Genomic DNA, 17376 nt, shown 5'->3' with positions numbered 1-17376 from the left:
GGGGGGGATACATCCCGACAGTTCAAAGTAGAGGCTGCCACCGTGTCCTTACAGGCGGTGATTCTGGAGGTGGGGGAAGATTTCAATGACACGGAGTTAATAATAGCAGCGCTGCCCTTAACTTTGTGCTGCCCCGGTGCATAGGCACCGCTCTGTGTCACAATCCTCTGTCATTTCTGATTTGCTTAAGAATAGGAATATATATACATATGTCATACAAAGTATTTTTGAAAGCCTTTCAGATGAGCGTCTTTGATCTCCAAGTGCGTTTTTCCAGGCGTGCATTCAGGCCTTCTGAAAAGAAGGCTTATCGGCAGGAGGAACGGTGTTGTTTATTCGGGAGAGCTGCAGCTTACCCTGTTAATATCTGCTTCGCTGAAGGCACGGCTGTTTGCACTCCTTATTTCATCAGAAACAGCTCCCATTCAGACACGTCCCTCCTGAATTCTTTTGGGTCTTGCATCCGCGTTTCTAAATCTCTCTGACCTTTGAGAGCTGACGGGATCCCGTGCCTTGCCATCATGTACGTGCAGAAATCCTTCCGAATAAGACCCTGAGAAATGTCTACCTACAGGGGGAGAAGCGGGAAGGGAACGTGCTGCGCTCGCCGAGTACCGGGGCCTGGTGGCCTGATCCCGCGCCTCTGCGTGCTGCTCCTTCTGCGGGGAGAATCCCTACATGAGTCCCAGCAGTTCCGTACGTGGTGAAGCACAGCTGAAGTTTGTGGGGAGCTTTCAGTATTTCGGCAGCTTGGCCAGGGGTTGTATGTCAGCTGTTGCTTTTTCTTCCGTTTTGTGCCATAAATCCATGCTGGGCAGCAGCGTGCCAAGTGGAGCTGTGTTTTCCTTCTAACTGCAGAAAGTTTTATTTTAGAGGAGGTTCTTGTGCTGGGGGAGACGTCCTCAGGAGACGTGTAATTTGTGGATAATGTGCCGGCCTTCCCCTCACCCAGACCAGTCATTATCTACGTTGTTTCAATAAACTGTGCCGTCTTTTTTTGGCCAAAGCAGCCTCATTCCAGATAACTTGGTGGGGTTTACGGGCTGGATTCTGTTAGCTCTGTGCTCTCCTACTCGCAGTGGCATTACTGGGTGGGCCTGACCTCTGCTGACAGAGACAAGATGCGTGAACACCAAACTGCTGGCAGCGATGTGCCATTGGTAGCTGAAGGCACGGTCCTGGAAAGGCCGCAGACTGAGTGCGTGCCTCAGTGGGAAGCAGTGCTGGCATGCGAGAGGGGGAATGGAAAGGATGCGAGACCTCAGCCTGACCCACTGTCTCTGTGCTCGCGTCGTTCTCCTCGTGACCTGCTTTGTGAGCTTGGAGAAAAGAAGAGTCATGGATGGAGATCTGATGATGATGCACAGTTGCTGGGCAGTAGGCAAAGCCTGTCGCGTGCGGGCTGGAACGCCGTGCTGTGCCCCAGGGCCTCCGTGCTTGTTTCTCAGGAGAGAAATACTTGATGGGAATGAGAAGTGTGATGGCAGCTGGCACCAACGCTCAGATAATGCCTTCATCGACTGTTCCCTCTGAGTGGTTCCCTGCCTGCGCCCTTCTGCTTTCTGAAGGTGTTGGATATAATGGAAATCATTTCTGAAAGGTGTGTCGGTCAGCAGCTGGGCCGTGCTGCTGGAGCAGGCTGCTGAGCTCTCCCAGCCGCCAGCATTTCTCTTCCTTCGGACAACGCACCCTTGCAACAACACCAAGTGACACAGAGCCCTGATGAGAAACCTTGTTTGTCTCTGGAGGTTTCTGTGCAAATCACCCAAGTCGCGTTGGGCTCACAGGAACAGCAGTGCCGTGTTCATAAGCACAGAGCTGTTCCGCTCTGCCTGGAGCAGAAGGAGTGATTAGGGCATTTTGCTGGGAGCGGAGAGGGGAAGAGAATGGAGATTAATTTTTTTTTTCTTTGCCACAATTTTATTAATTGTTGTCAGTGGTTTCTGTGTGTTGATTCTTGGTTCTGTCCCTGATAAATCTCTGGTGCTCCACATTATCTTTCTCCTCCTGGGTCGCATGGCTTTAATCATCTTACGCCGAGCTACGGAAGGCTCGGCTCAGCCAGTTGTGCAAGGGGGAATTGCTCATTGAGATTGAAAGAGCAAAATCCCAGACTGGAATGAACCCATTGGGGTGGTTGCGTTAGGTGATGCCCGCAGGCTGACTGGGCTCCTCTCAGGGGCACTCACGTATGAGCGTGTGTCTGTGCGGTCAGCAGGATTAGTGGCTGTCGGAAGGAAAGCTGTTGGCCGCCGTTAATTTTTCTGTTCAGTACTGCAGGGAGGGATTGCTGTGGCAGCACGGAGCTGGGTGAATTTCTGGGAGATGTGGTGGTGGGTGACCGAAGCCTGGTCGCCGGGGCAGCCCTGTGCTGCAGTGCCATCGCCTCCCGTTAGGAGCGCTGGGAGACGTGGCTGTCTGAGGAGGGAGCAGCCCCCTCCTCGCTTTGCAGAAGGGCTGTGTCACTTGGGCTTGAAGGAAAATTGCCATCTGCTAGAGGTGGTGAGCCATTTGCTTCCTGCGAGGATGCAGGTGTGCACAGAGCTGCTGTGTGCCTGCTGGTGAGGCATGGGGAGGGATGCTTGCAGGGAGAGGCCTGGGAACCTGTGCCCGTCCATCCTGCCCCTCCAGCACGGCGTCACGGCGTGCAGTGTGGCACTGGGCAGCTGCCTCAAGGTGTTCCCTTGCATTGTGCCAGATGCACGAGGCTCCTGCTGAGAGCCATGAGGCTGATGGGTGCCTGTCGCCACTGGAGGGTGGGCTTGAGGTTGCCTCCACCTAATTAATTGCTTCCTTTCAGCAGGCTTTGATTTGTGCTCGTGTCATTTTGTCCTAAATGGGGTTAACGATGCTGGTAGTGATGGCACATCTGGGCTAGCAGGGCTTGGAATAAATAACTCTATTAGGACTGGATGTTTGAGGGTTTGCAGGATGCTGTGTAGAGGGAGTCCCTTCTCTTGTTCTGCTGCTTGCCTGCTGTGCAGTCAGAAAATCTCTTCCAATTATGGTTTTGATGCCTGGGAAGGGACCTTGTTGGGAAAAGAATAGGGAGGAAGCATGACGATGGCCCTGCTTGTCTTCCGCTGCACTTGGCTGAGCAGCTGGCCCGCTGGGAGGGCAGCCGTGCCCCAGTGCCTGACATTGCATTGCTCCTTCTGGGAGGGTGAGGAGAGGTCATGCTGCTGCAGGCACAGGCAGCAGTGGCCCTGCCATTGGCCCCACATAGGCTCTGCAGCGCTGGCACCACTCTTAAGGTGTGTGGGGTACACCTGAACAGCAGTAGGGAGGGGAGTCGTTTGCAGTATTTCTTTGACATTATCTGTGTTTTCTCCCTTCCTGTTACCAGTTCTGAATGTTTCCTACTCAGCTCTCGCATTGGGAACAGCTGTATATGAATCCGTGTCTGGAAGTAGGGTAGGAAACCAGGACAGCTTCCTTGAGGAGGAGTGGGCAGATAGTTCATAGCATGTCAATGTGCATGCTGTCACCAGCCTGGCTCAGTTAAGCATATTCCTTGGGATAAGCAGCTACCAAGGCCTAACAACTTATTTCTATAGTTCTCGAGGTTCTCCCATGTCTTCCTCATTCCTTTTCTTCCCACTCTTGTCCTCAATCCCTCTTCGCATTAACTCTCAGGTGGGAGAGTAGGGGACCTGCCTCATCTGTATGGCCGGTGCTTGGTGCTTGGCAGGCACGCAAGGTGGTTCTGGAGGGCTGGAATGGAAACCTGAGTTTATCCTTGAGCAAACCTGGTGTTTGGCTTCAAAAGCCATCAGAAAGGCTCTTGAGGGCTTAAGTGCTGGGACATCTGAGCACAGTAACATTGTACATGTGCACAAACTGTAGAATTTAGACATTGTTTCTATTCCAGCAATGAAGTATTCAAGTGGGATGAAATAAAAGGAGAAGTCATTACCAAGCAGAATACTTGAGCAAAACATTCAGGAAGAAAGGATGCTATCTGAATGGTTCCATGTTTACTGTCCCAGGAGCCACTTGAAAGCAGAATGCTAGCAGAATTCTTTTTCCTCTCTGGTGGCGTTGGTAGGACTTGGTGGTTGTTCCTGCGATCAGGCCTTCATCCCCAGGTCTGCTGTTGCTGCATGGCAGAAGGAGTGGGGCTGTGCAACCTGTTGTTGTGTTGGATCCACAAGCTATTGGTGTGGCTTTCTTCAGTCTGAACCACTTGATGTTGCAGAGAACGCGTGCTGGATTCTCGTCATAACTCGGACAGTAGTCCTACAAATCTTTCAGTCTCAGTCATTATCAGTAAGTCATAAATTCCAGGAAAAAATAAAAGGTGATTACCCAGAACGAAGAATTAATTCTTCAGCCATAAAGCAGAGCTTCGTGCACTGATGGATGCAAGGGATTGGGCTGCTCAGGCAGATCAGCTCAAGGCAGGTGGAAGGGCTGCAGGGAGAGGGCTGTGATGACCTGGCTGGACAGGCTGCATGCTCTGTGGGCTCTGTATTCATCCATCAGTTCTGTGTGTAGCTGTTGTTCTTGCCTACAGTTGAATCACCACGATGTTGGTGCAGGGTGGCTACGGAGCAGTGCCCCTTCCACAGGACCAGGCCTTGTCCCTGTGCTGCCATTTGGGGCTGGGTCCTCCAGAGGAGCTAATTGCAGGTGTCTGTCAGATGAGGGTGAACAGGGGTGTACACCATTTGGTGGAATAGATTTGACATTGGTAAAGCCTTGGGTGTAGCTGCCAAAGCACCCAAAGAAGTTGGGTTTCCATATTGTAATGAGCCAAGTGCTTTCTTTATGCAGTAGAACCAGCAGAGTGTGTAGAGTCAAATCCTAGAAGGATGGGATGCAGTGTCCTTGTTAGCCCTGGTTTGTGTCAGTCTTTGAAGCTCCTACAATGAAGAGGAGATCCTCCCAAAGAATGAGACTTCTGCCCCAGGGTCTGCATCTCATTGCTCTGGAAGGGTGGGAATGGAGCTGCCTTCCCCAAGGGCAGGCTGGAGCTACTCTTGCCCCAGCGGATATCTGTTATCCATCTACTGGAGCCCCTGGGCAGACTTTGGGTTTCATGGGTGCTGCAGGTGCTGCCCTGTCCCGCACTGACACTTTGGGAATTCTTGAGGCAGTATCAACAGTGCCTACAGTGAGTATGTATATCGCTGATAGAAGAGTGATGGATTACAAAAGACACGTTCATTTACCTGACAAAGGTTGTCTATCTTGAATTATTTATGAGGCTTCACGGCAAGCTAGTAAATTTTGTAAAAGCAATGAAGTCTTGGTAATGTGAGCCTCCTCGCTGCAGCTTCCTGGAGTGGAGTTCTGCTGAGAAGGTGCAGCAGGGGGTGGAGGAGAAAGAAGAAATAGGGAACGGGTGGGGGGGGCAGAGGCTGCTGTTTGAGTGTGCAAATGATGAGGTGTGCAGAGCAATGAAGTGCAAATTAGATCATGCTGTGCACTGGAGCAAATCCTGTGCGGTGTTAGAAATCAACGGATGCTTTGAGGAAGGGTGAGGGGAAGGATGAGAGGACAGAAACAAGGACAGACACAAGGACAGAGAAGGTGACAGACTCACAACTGCTGAGCCCCTTGGCCTTCCCAGCACAAAGTTACACCCTGAACTGTTAAATGGGTGGAGTGAGTTGGGAAAGAGCATTGAGTGGCCTTTCAAGTGACAGAGGAGGACATGATTCTTCTTATAAATACCTTTCAGCTCCTAACGGGGCTGGGTCCCGCAGCTTTCCTCTTGCAGCAAGTTGACAGGCTCCTCTCCAGTGGGTGCTGAGCATTCTGCTGTCCAGAAGGATCTTGTGTCTGAGTTCGTTCATCCTCCAAATAAGAAACCAAAACAAGGTGCACATTTGTAAATATTGTTCAGAGCTTGTGTAAGCTATTTTATCATGCAGTCATAGAATCGCTTGAGTTGGGAGGGACCCTTAATGGCCACCTAGCCCAACTCCCCTGTGCTGAGCAGGGACACCCACAGCTCCATCAGTGCTCAGAGCCCCTCCAGCCTGACCTTGGGTGTCTGCAGGGATGGAGCACCACCACCTCTCTGGGCAACCTGTGCCACTGCCTCACCACCCTTCTTGTAAAATACTTCTTCCTTATATCCTGTCTAAATCCCCCCTCCTTTTGCTTGAAACCATTTCCCCTTGTCCTGTCACAACAGACCCAGATAAAGAGTCTCTCCCCTTCTTTCCTGTGGTTCCTCTTTAGGTACTGGTAGGCCATTCTCAGGGCTCCCTGCAGCCTTCTCTTCTCCATGCTGCACAGCGCCAGCTCTCTCAGCTTGTCCTTGCAGGGAGGTGCTCCACCCATTACAGCATTTGTTTGGCCCTCCTCTGGACATGCTCCATCAGGTCCATGTCTCTCCTGTGCTGAGGACTCCCCATCTGGACACAGCACTCCAGGTGAGGTGTCACAGTGCAGAGCAGAGGGGTAGGATCACCTGCATGCCCTGCTGGCTGTGCTTTTGGTGCAGCCCAGGACACAGTTGGCTTGCTGGGCTGCGAGGACACAGTGCTGGCTCATGTCCAGCTGCCATCCAGCAGCACCCCAAGTCATTTTCAGCAGAACTGTGCTCCATCCTTTTGTACCCCAGCTTGTGTTGGTAGCAGGAGTTGCCACAACCCAGATGCAGACCTTGCACTTGCCTTTGTTGAACCCCATGAGGTTTGCCTGGGCCCACTGCTCAGCCTGCCTAGGTGTTTCTGGATGGCAGTCCAACAGATGTATAAAGCTCTCACTGATTTTGTTACTGCCAAATCAGAAATATTGTATTTGAATTCTCATACCTATTAATTTTTAAGTAATTATATCTTTGTTGTGACCAGTGAATGTTTCCTCTGCAGTACAATACAGGGAGAGCTATGAATGCAGAGCCCTGTTCATGCTTCTAGCACACAGTGCTTAGCAGTCAGATCTCTGGCAGCTGTAACATGGGCACTAAAAGGGATGGACTTAAGCCAAGCAAAGAGCCTAATGTTCAGCTTTATCAGGTGTTGAGTGTTGAGTCAGATTCTGGGCTGTGAGTGGTTGAACATCTCCATAACAAACTCAGTAGACCCAGGAGGAGCCAAAGTACCACTTGCTCACATCTGAGGTAGTGTCATAAATTAGAGGTCTGTGGCAGGCATTCAGTGCAGTGTCACATCCTGGGGATTGGCAGGGCAAAGGGTAATGTCATGCGTGGGCTCGTGTGCTTCCAGGAGCTTTGCAGGGCAGGGGAAAACCCATTGCCTGTGTAAAAGTAAACCGTCTGCAGCACTGTGTCATGCGTAGAAGGGAAAAAAAGGATGGAAGAAACAGCACTTAATTATTCAAGACCTGCAAGCTGCAAAGAGTTCCAGGACAGCGAGCCTCCAGCCAGCCAGGCGTGCGTCACTGCTTTGTGGGCGCTCTGCTTTCCCCCCCTCTGGGTTAGCAGGAGGGTAGATTACACCAGTATGAAAAAAGGAGGAAAAAAAAAAAATCAATATCTTTCTCTTCACACAGCTCTCAGTTTTTACTTGTTCTATTTTTGTTTGCTGGGAAATCTTAATAAGGGTTGATCAGTGACCAAACAGATGACATTATTTTGCCTCCCACAGAATGACTGCACGTTGGAGGGCGCAGACCAAGCGAGCATCAGCCCAAAATGGGCTCTCCCTGCCGACAGGCAGGAGCGTCCCCGCGTGCCTCCTTGGCTGCGTGCTGGGGGGCTGCTCCTGATTGAGCCATTCTTCCTGACGTTGGATTTATTATGATGCTGAAGAATTTGCCATTGTCAGTCTTGCGTGCTGTGCTCTGCTACAGCTACGTTCGGTTTGAAAGCTGAGAAACATTGAATTGATTTCCGAGGTTCTGGGCCAGATTCCTTCCTGACGTAACTGTGCTGAGAGCTGTGGGCTTATGCCGGGGATAGCTTTAGGTCTTTGTCTTAATTTAAAAATATGATGATGGTTGTGGTTGCTTCTGATTAGATTTTTATTGTGAGATGGAGAAAAGAACTGCATCGTGCACATGCACTACCTGGTTGCGTTGCGGTCCCGGTTTCCAGTTGACCCCGTTTAGCACCTGACTTGCCAGCAGATGCGTTGTGTTGGCGTTCCTGACATCAGTACCACCTTTCTCCCACCATCTGAAGGCTCAGTGGAACCCTTCTGTGTCCCTCGCTCCTCGCCATGTTTATTTCTTTTTGGCTTGCTCTTTGCTTCAGAGAAAAATCTGACCAGCTGCGTCTGTGCCCTGTCACCTTCTCGCTCCATGGGACGCGTGCGGCAGAGCCGTGTGCCCTCAGCCCTGCTGTGCTTCCCGGGGACGGCCTGGCCTTACAGCGCTGCTCTGCAGCAATCCTTTCCTGCATTTCCTTTCTTCCCAAGTGGAGCCCTGCGCCGAAAGCATCTCTGCTTCAAGCGGTTCGCGAATCTGATTACGTGCACTGAAAGCAGCCTTTTTTATTCTGTAAGAGCCACTTAATAAATGTCACTTACTTGGTGACTGTTGGGTGCGTGGCCTCCCTCTCGTCAGGAGGCGGTGGCCAGACCCTGCCGCGTTCTCCGCAGTCATAGCGGTGTGATGGAGAGCAGTTTGCCACTTGCCAAAACGAGGTGTTGCAGTTTTTTAATGGCAGTGTTCATATTGCTCAGCTTCCATTCTGAGTGAAATTGTACCCTTGTGTGTATTTGTTTGTACCCTTTCAAAGTTGTTCTCAGATCCCACAGTGTGGGCCGAAGATTCTTACATGTGAAGATTCTTCTGAGGAACCCCAGGCAGCCGTAGAAGGGGAAGGTTCAGGACATGGTATCTGTGTCCCTCTCCTTTTGCTGTGATTGCAGTGTGGCCCTGCAGCCAGCTTGCAGTGCTGCAACTTGCTGGTATGTTCAGAGGTTCGCCAGGTGCATTGCACAGAGTTCCAGATCCCAGGAGCAAAGCAAGGAATATTCAAAGTATATAGTATTTTTCTGATTTCCCACATGGAGTTTAGCCTTGCTTCCTCAGCTGGCTTGGCCCCAGTAGTAATAGGTTGCTCCAAAAGTAATGCCTCATCTTTGTTTCCTTGGAAACTACAACAGATACAAAGAGCACAAAAACACTCTTTGGCAGAGCAAATTCTCAGCTATAAAACACCGTTTTTCAACATAGTTACTACCATTAGCTGTGCTTTTTTTTTTTTTGCCAAAAATGGTCAACAGCCCACATGCTGTGCTTATAAAAACCCTTACCAGAGGAGGTAACCCACTGTCACTGTCACAGCCCACCCCTCACTGTGCTCACATCCACTGCTTGGTCTCCATCAGCGTTCACCGAGTGTTGATGAATGTCCATGGGTGCCATTTTTTCTACATGGAGGAATTCAGTGACACACCTGGGGGTGCGTGAGAAGCTGGGAGGGGGACTGTTAGAACAGCTGACCAGACTTACCAAAGGGGTGTTCCATACAACACGGCGTCATGTTCAGCAAGAAAAGCTGGTTAAAGGAGGGGGGAGTGCTCAGTGTGATGGCATTTATCTTCCCAAGAAACTGTTACATCTGACAGGCCCTGCTTTCCTGGAAGTGGCTGCACGTCTGCCTGCTGGTGGGCAGCAGAGAATGAATTCCTTGCTTTGCTTTGCTTGTGCACGCAGCTTCTGCTTTCCTCACAATCTGTCCTTATCTGAACCTGTGAGTTCTTGCCCTTTGACCGTACTGATTCTCTCCTGCATCCCACCTGGGGAGAGCAGGGAAGCGGCTGCGTAGCACTGAGCTGGTGCCAGGTTAAACCACAGCAGGCGTGCAGGTAGCCTGGAGCACAGGTAGCTTCGAGGAGTCCACCCATGCTTCAGCCTTTGGTCTGCTTGTGAGTGGCAAAATTTGCTTGGAAACTGGTATGTCTTAAAATTGCTCTTGTGCTAATCTTGCTGTGATACCACAGCTCCTGCCGTTATGTGGGTTAGCAAGGTGTTCCTGGCTGAGAAGAAGGGCAGATTCTGACTTTGCTGAGGCTCTTCCAAAGACCATCTCTTACGCCTTTGCTTTCTGGAGCTTTACACCAGACAAATTTGTCCCAGTTTTCCATTGCCAGGCCTATCTTCCAGGTGTTCTCTTATCCCCAGTTGATCCCCTGGCCTACTTTCTATCCCCTACATGTTGAGATGTGACCAGCCTGTCACTGTTGGCAGGAGCAAAGCCTGTGTGCCTCAGGCCCATTCCCTGGGGAGACAGAATTCTGTCCCGATGCCCTTGGGGTTGTCCCCTGTCTCTTCCCATCACAGAGTAAGCATCTTTCCCTGTTCTGTCTTCCACCCCTAATAATGGCTTTTTGCATGCATTTTGAAACAGCTCTTGCATTTTCTTATTGCTCATTTTACTGATGAAACTGAGGCTTCAAAAACTCCAATATGTTAGCAGCGGAGCAGGAAATGGAACCCAGATCACGTAATTCCTTCTCTTCTGCTCCTCCAAATGAATCCATGCTCTTCATTTCGGGATAAATGTTTCTTCTGCAGTATACTAACAAGTACAAGAACAGAGACGTGGCCAGGAGGACTTGGACTGCAGGGAGGGGACCTCTCTCTTCCTTTGGTGATGGGAGCTGTCTGTGGGGATGAGAAGTGCTTCTGAAGGATGGCATGCTCTAGCAGGTTGGGAGCCAGAACTTGGGCAGCACTGCTCTCAGGTATCAGGAGGGACAGAGGGCCTGCTGCAGAGTGCTCCGTGCGGGCACTGGGCTTTTGCAAATGAAATGGGTGCCCTCTGCATGAGCCCTGTGTTGGCTGCTCATTCCATTTAAATTGCTGTCAGGCACCCTTCCCAAGAAGTGCTCTCTCTAAAATTGCCTTTTTGTGCTGATGATGCACTCATTTAGGATTGGATCTCTTGCACTTGTTGTCTCCCAGTGGTGGGAAGGGTTGTGGGGGCAGATGGGGGACAGAGGTTCCTGGTACCCCTCAGACATTTGTCCCCTTGCGTGGTACCTGAGGTGTCAGCTGAACATTTCCCACTCTGTGTGTGCGCCTCAGGGAGATGCTCGAGGCCATTAAGCTGGGTAATTTACATGCTTCTTGAGCCTGTGCCTAGGGAAATATATTTCACAGGTAATTTCAAATCTCTTGGCGTGTGGCAGAAGTCATTATTCTAAATAGAAAGGGGCTGCTGATGTCATGAGCCCCATTGAGAGGAGCTTGTTAACGTCGGGGTTTTGTCTCTTACAGAGAAGAGACTGAGGTAGCCTGCTGGTGGGGTGTGGGGACATTGGCTGGCATTGCGCTTAATGCCAGCACTCACTCATAAGAGCAGAAGAGTGAATATTCTTGTCATCTGAGGTTCTGCTTAATGTGTGTGCGTTGCATGCGCAGGCTGGAAGATGTGTTCTGGAGTGTCGATGGCTGTGAGGGTTTCCAGCTTCGGTGCTTCAGTACAGTCTTCAAAGTGCAGACATCCAACTTCGCATCAGGAGATTGAGTTTCATGTCTGACTGCCGCTGAAAGTGTGTCTGGATTTGAGGCTGCTGCTTTACCTTTGTCGCTCAGCTCTCCCCTGCAGAAGAGGGAAAAATTTAGGAGGATTTGACAGTTTAATGCTGATCAGTTCCCTCACAGCGACGTCTGGACTTTTGCGCTATCTATGCTTTAATTGCAATATTGCAGCGGGCAGAAATACGGCCGTCGTCCTTCTGGAGAGCTCTCCAAGGTGCTGCTGGGACTGGGGAAGTGAGCGCGACGGACCTATGTCCTGGGTGGTGTACAGAAAGCCTCGGTAGTTCCTTGTGCTTATTTCCAGTGTGGTTCTGTGACCACGGTTTCAATAAGCCTGTATTCTTTTCAGAGGAAAGCTAGTATGTATTTATTTTTCCCCGTGGAGAAAGGAGTGTTTGTCCCACCTGAGTGGCGAGAAGGAGGTGGAAGCTGGCAGTCCATCCCTGCTCCTGTTGTGCTCTGCAGCAGCATGGGACAAAACCAAGCTGGGCTTTTTGCTTCCAGTGTCCCCACATCACATGGGGCTGGGTGCCACCTTACAAGTGCGAGGGTCCTGCAGACAGCTTTTAGATGTGTGTCACAAAGCGCTGAGGTAATGGCATAAAATGCAGTAAATTATTACTTTTTTTTTTAAATACTTTCCACCTCCACCCCTTTTTTTTTCATTGCAGAAAGGGAGCTGTACAATGAACAGCGTCTAGAAATGAAGGCGACTGCATGTGAAATAACAGGGTTCTGGGTGTTTGGCTGGTGAGAGATGCAATGAGAGAGCATCGCTAAGTGCTTTATAATAACAATGATTACCACATGCTCTTAGGAGCCAGGAATCTCTCAGGTAGGGAATGATGTGGAGAGGGGTTGTTTAAGGTAGGGATTTAACTAGACAGACATCTAGCAACAGTGACACCCAGAGAGCTCTGAGGAATGCTGTCTTGTAGTAGAAGACTTTTGTGGCAGAGGCTAATGCTATCTTTGCTTGCTAAAGAGTGGTAGACAGAAATTCAGCCCAGGTCTGACTAGTCAGTGCTTCTCTCAGGTTCCTTAATGTGGCTTCTATCTTAGCAAATCTGATTAATCGCTGCCTGCTTCATCTGATTCGGAGCAGCTGAAATCTAAGGGAAAGGTGCATGCTGAAGGCAGTCCTCTGGTGTCCTGTGGGTAATACAAGCCAGCCAGCTTGCTATCATCAGCTTACTCCTGTTCTGCATCTCTTGGGGGAGCACCTCACATGAGCAAGAGCACTTTGGGAAACTTTCTTGTTCGTGGCTGCAGTCAGTGTTTTATTTCCTGGCTGTCCCTATGTCATATGTCTTTCCTTCACCCCTTAAGCAGTGCACTAAGAAATGAAGGGTGACTGCACTCTGCGTACGCAAGGCTCCATCGCTGCAGTCAGAACCTGGCACCTCTGAATCCTACCTTGCTTCACATCTTCACGAGACTCTTTAAACAAATGACCTAAGCAAGGACAACATCTTTGCTTTTTTCAGTAATTTTCTGCTTGCGTTGCCAGGAGGTAGCTGTTGTGAAGTGTTCTCAAGTCTTGGAGGAACCTGCACATCAGCTCAGGTGGTCACGCTGTGGCTGGGCAATGGTGCAGGAGCACGGAGCACCTCGTAGCATCTCATCACTGAGGTGTGTGCGTGCACTTTAGATGACAGTGCTCTGGTGGCACAATGCAGAAAGGCTGCCTGGACTGCCTTACTGTAGCCACCCCAATGTACTCAGCTGATAGCTTTACTATGTCTCCAGGCTGTGAAAAAATCTCTGCTATTCCCAACCCCAAGTGCAAATCCTGCTGGGTGCATCTATTCTGTTTTCTGGCGTAGTTCAGCCCCCAGAATCCTCATCTGGTGATGAAGATTTACTGGAAGGAACAAGAAGATGCAACAATCTATCCTACTTCTGTCTAGCTCCCAAGAGAGTCATGAATTATACACGGAATAAACAAATAACCTGATATGTCTGTCATTATATCATAAAGGACTTTAATAATTCATGCAGCTTGCAAAATCCGTACTAAGACCTACCCTTGGTAACCTTATCTCTGCAGCGGGGGATGGGATCTCTTCTGCCTCTACTCAGATTGCATCTGTAACACAGGGAAGGAGACAGGCAGGAGAGAGGTCTTATCACAAAACTTCATCTGTGTAACGGGTTGCAAAGAAATGTGCAAGAGTTATCAGCAGTGGGGGTCTCAAGGCATTCTGAAAATGACAAGAGGCTGCACAAGGTGAAATTTATGCAGGTAGTGTGCTTAATAAAACTGACACCTCTTCACTTATTTATTAATTCATTGTGCTTCGAGTCCAGGTTTGTGACAGGCTCTGAGAACTGGAGCCCATCCTAATCCTGCGCAATGGAAGCGCAGACGTGGTGGAACCCACGGGCTTCTGCTGCTCCTGATGTGCATCAGCAAGTGTGTGATAGCAATCTGGTTTCAAGATGCAAAGTAGGAGCAAAAAAAACACATAGCTTTCAAAGAATCGGGGATGCTAAGACTTAAGATTTGCTTTGGCTTTGAACACAACAGTTAATTGATTGGGGCAGTGCATTTCTGGTATCGACAGTGCAGTGCTAGTTGTGGTAGTCAGAGCCTCTGGCTTCCTCTGCTTGCATTGCAGTCCTGGAGGCTGGTATTGCTGCTTCTGCCCCTGTCACACGAGATGTCAAAGCAGCTGAGCTACCTGGTAAAGTTTCTGTTCACAGGAATATCCTCGGAGTGGCAAGAGCAGTTCATCCGAATCTCCAGACATACATAAGTAGCTTATTCCCGCTGTAAGGCAACCCAATTCATTTTTCCTTCTCAGATCCAACATGAGTTGACTGCATGCGTGGCAGAAGGCTTGCTGCTGAACTTGCTCTGTGCCCTGCCTTGCAGCAGCCACCCAGCCCTGTCAGGTTGCTCCGTTCTGCTCCCAGGTGCCAAGAGAGGAGTTAGTCACAGTGTGCTGAGATCAAATTCACCCGTTTGGGGTGTGAAGACTAATTGTTGTATGTTGGCGTTGTGCCTGGGGACCCCCATGCAGATGTGCTGCAGCACAGTGCCCACACTGTTTGAGGATCGATCAAGGGATGGCTGCATCGGGGAGAGGTGGCCAGGAGGTGAACTCCAGGTTGATAAGGATGGAAGGAACAGTACCTTCTGGGAAAGGCCTTCACCTCGCTGCCTGCAGAAGATGCTTTCAGACTGCGTTGCCATTTGTTCTTCTTATTCACCAAGCTGAGTGGTCCCATTGACACACTAGAGGGAAGGGATGCCATCCAGAGGGACCTGGACAGGCTGGAGAGGTGGGACCATGCCAACCTCATGAAGTTCAACAAGGCCAAGTGCAAGGTCCTGTCCCTGGGTCAGTTCAACCCAAGCACAGATACAGGTTAAGTGAGCTAGAGAGCAGCCATAAGGAGAAGGATTTGGGGACATTGGTTGATGAAAGACTCAACATGAGCTGCCAATGTGCGCTTGCAGCCCAGAAGGCCAACCATATCCTGGGTTCCATCAAGAGAAGCGTGCCCAGCAGGGTGTGGGAGGTGATTCTACCCCACTATTCTGCTCTCATGAGACCTCACCTGGAGTACTGTGTCCAGTTCTGGGGCCCGCAACACAAGAAAGACATGGAGCTGTTGGAGCAGGTCCAGAGGAGGGCCATGAAGATGATGAGAGGATGGAGCACTTCCCCTACAAGGAAAGGCTGAGAGAGCTAAGGCTTTTCAGCCTGTAGAGGAGAAGGCTCTGGTGGGAACTTAGAGTGGCCTTCCAGTAACTTAAGGGGGCCTACAGGAGTGCTGGGGAGGGACTTTTTATAATGGCACATAGTGACAGGATGAGGGGAAGTGGCTTTAAAGTGGAAGAGGGTAGGTTTAGACTAGAGATTAGGAAGAAATTCTTTATGTGAGGGTGGGGAGACACTGGAACAGGTTGCCCAGTGAGGCTGTAGATTCCCCCTCCCAGGAAGCATTCAAGGCCAGGCTGGATGGGGCTGTGAGCAACCTGGTCTAGAGAGAGGTGTCCCTGCCTATAGCAGGGGGTTGGAGCTAGATGATCTTAAAGTCCCTTCCAACCCAAACCATCCTATGATTCTATGATATTGCTGTGTTGAGAAAAGGCACACGTGTGTCTGTGATCCATGGAGCACAGTGTCTGCCCGGTGGCCTTCTGCAGTGCTGCTGGGCAAATGTTCCAGCTCACGCGCTGGGGGACTTCTCCTTCCTCCTCCTCTTGGCAAGTCATCTGCAAACAGATTGCGATTTTCCTCCAACCTAGTCTTACACTTTAAATTATTCACCAAATTGTCCTTTGGCCTACAGCTCCTTTGCATATCAAATACTCAAAATCAGCTTTTTGTAAAGTTTAGAATTCAAGATATGTTGATTGGACACGTAACTCTCAAATAATAGTTACTGTAGCTCTCTGTCGTACTGGGAGGACATTTGAAGTGGACTCCTGCGGGGATCTGCCCCAGACCTAGTTTTATTTAATATTTTCATTAATAACTTAGGCAACGGAATGGAGAATATGCTTATAAAATTTGCAGACAACACTGAGCTGGGAGGGGTTGGATGTGCTTCAGAAGGCATTATCAGAATTCAAAATGATTTACAAAAAATGGAACGGAGAGCCTGCTTTCAGCAAAAAGGAAATTTGGTGAAAATAAATGCGAAGTGCTGCACTTAAGGAGGAGAAATCCAGTGTACAAATAGAGAACAAAAAAGTATTTGTCTGAGTAGCAGCATGGTAGAAAAGATCCTGAGGTATCCTGATCATAAACTGAGTCGCCAAAGCGCTGTGATAGCAGAAGGGCACGCCTATTTGCAACATAAAGTAGCTTTCTGGACAAGATTGGGGCAATGATGTTCAACCCCTCAGACTGCACTGGGCTGGACTTCTGCTGGCCTACCTGATTCCACTTCTTGGTGAGAGACTTTGGAGCTGTCCGTGAACTGCAGAGAATCCAGAGCTGGGCAGCAAAAAGGATGAGATGCTTATAGAGCATGGCCAAGAAGGGAAAGATGGGGAAATCTGAGCTTGGAGTACAGAGGTATTAAAGGGCAAGGGATTCTTTTCATCTCTTCAGAGCTTGTCATAAGAAAGGAAATCCATTGTCTGCTGTAAGTGGGATAAATGGGAAGAGAGAGTTGAGATTTAGGATGGATGAGAAGGAAACCTTTTCACCACATAGTGAAAGCTGGAACAGAAAAAGATACCCCGAGGATCCTGGGATCAGTGCAGGACTGAAAGCACAGGTTAGACAGTGCTTCTTGCAGCAGTGTTAGGTGCTTGTGACCCAGGACAGCTGCTTGTGACAGAAGAGTTCCTGAAGACCCTGCTGTCCCACAGCACCTCAACAGCCGTCTGCCTCAATACCTACTGCCTGCTGTGTTTCCAGATGGAGTTTGGCCTTGGCTAGCTGATGTTTCCTCTTTCCAGTACAGAGATGATATTTAAGGAACAATTTTCCTGTTGTCCAGAGCCTCATTGGTGGCAGGTTGCTGGTTGCTGTTGGTTTTTCCCACAAGTACACACAAGAATGCTTGTGCTCATGAACCATTAGTGGAACAAATTTTCTGTACAGTTGTTGGAGTGTTCTCCCTTCCCTTTTGCCCAGGTCTGGCTGTCCTATGGGCTGAGAAAACTACCCAGTCTTCCTTTTGATTGCGTTGTAGTACTTGTTTGGGCATCAAACCGGCATCAGCATGGATCTCGTAGGTGGTCTGGCATTTTTTATTTTTTTTAAGGAACATACCCTGCTGTAAGAATTGGAAAGACAACAGATTGCTCAAGGAAGAAGGTGCAGAAGTTAGTGTTTGAATCAAAGGAAACAAAGTAATTTGGTGGTAGAGCTGAATGTAGAAGACTCTATCCCAGTGTCTTTCTCCTTCACGTGTCTTAAAGACCTGCTTTTGGATATAGCTTTAATATTTGGTTGTCCATTCCTTCTAACCTGTAATAATGTCAAGTATAGTCAG

General features: G+C 49.6%; 1 protein-coding gene across 2 annotated transcripts in view; it reads left to right on the top strand.

Annotated features, from left to right (window-relative positions):
- CACNA2D2 (calcium voltage-gated channel auxiliary subunit alpha2delta 2) overlaps positions 1-17376 on the top strand; it is a 129440-nt gene that overhangs the window by 909 nt on the left and 111155 nt on the right. The window lies entirely within an intron of this gene.

This window comes from Numida meleagris, chromosome 11 (assembly GCF_002078875.1).
Source record: "Numida meleagris isolate 19003 breed g44 Domestic line chromosome 11, NumMel1.0, whole genome shotgun sequence".
Taxonomy (NCBI): domain Eukaryota; kingdom Metazoa; phylum Chordata; class Aves; order Galliformes; family Numididae; genus Numida; species Numida meleagris.
The sequence above is the reverse complement of the archived record's forward strand: the minus strand, read 5'-3'. Positions and strand labels throughout refer to the sequence as shown.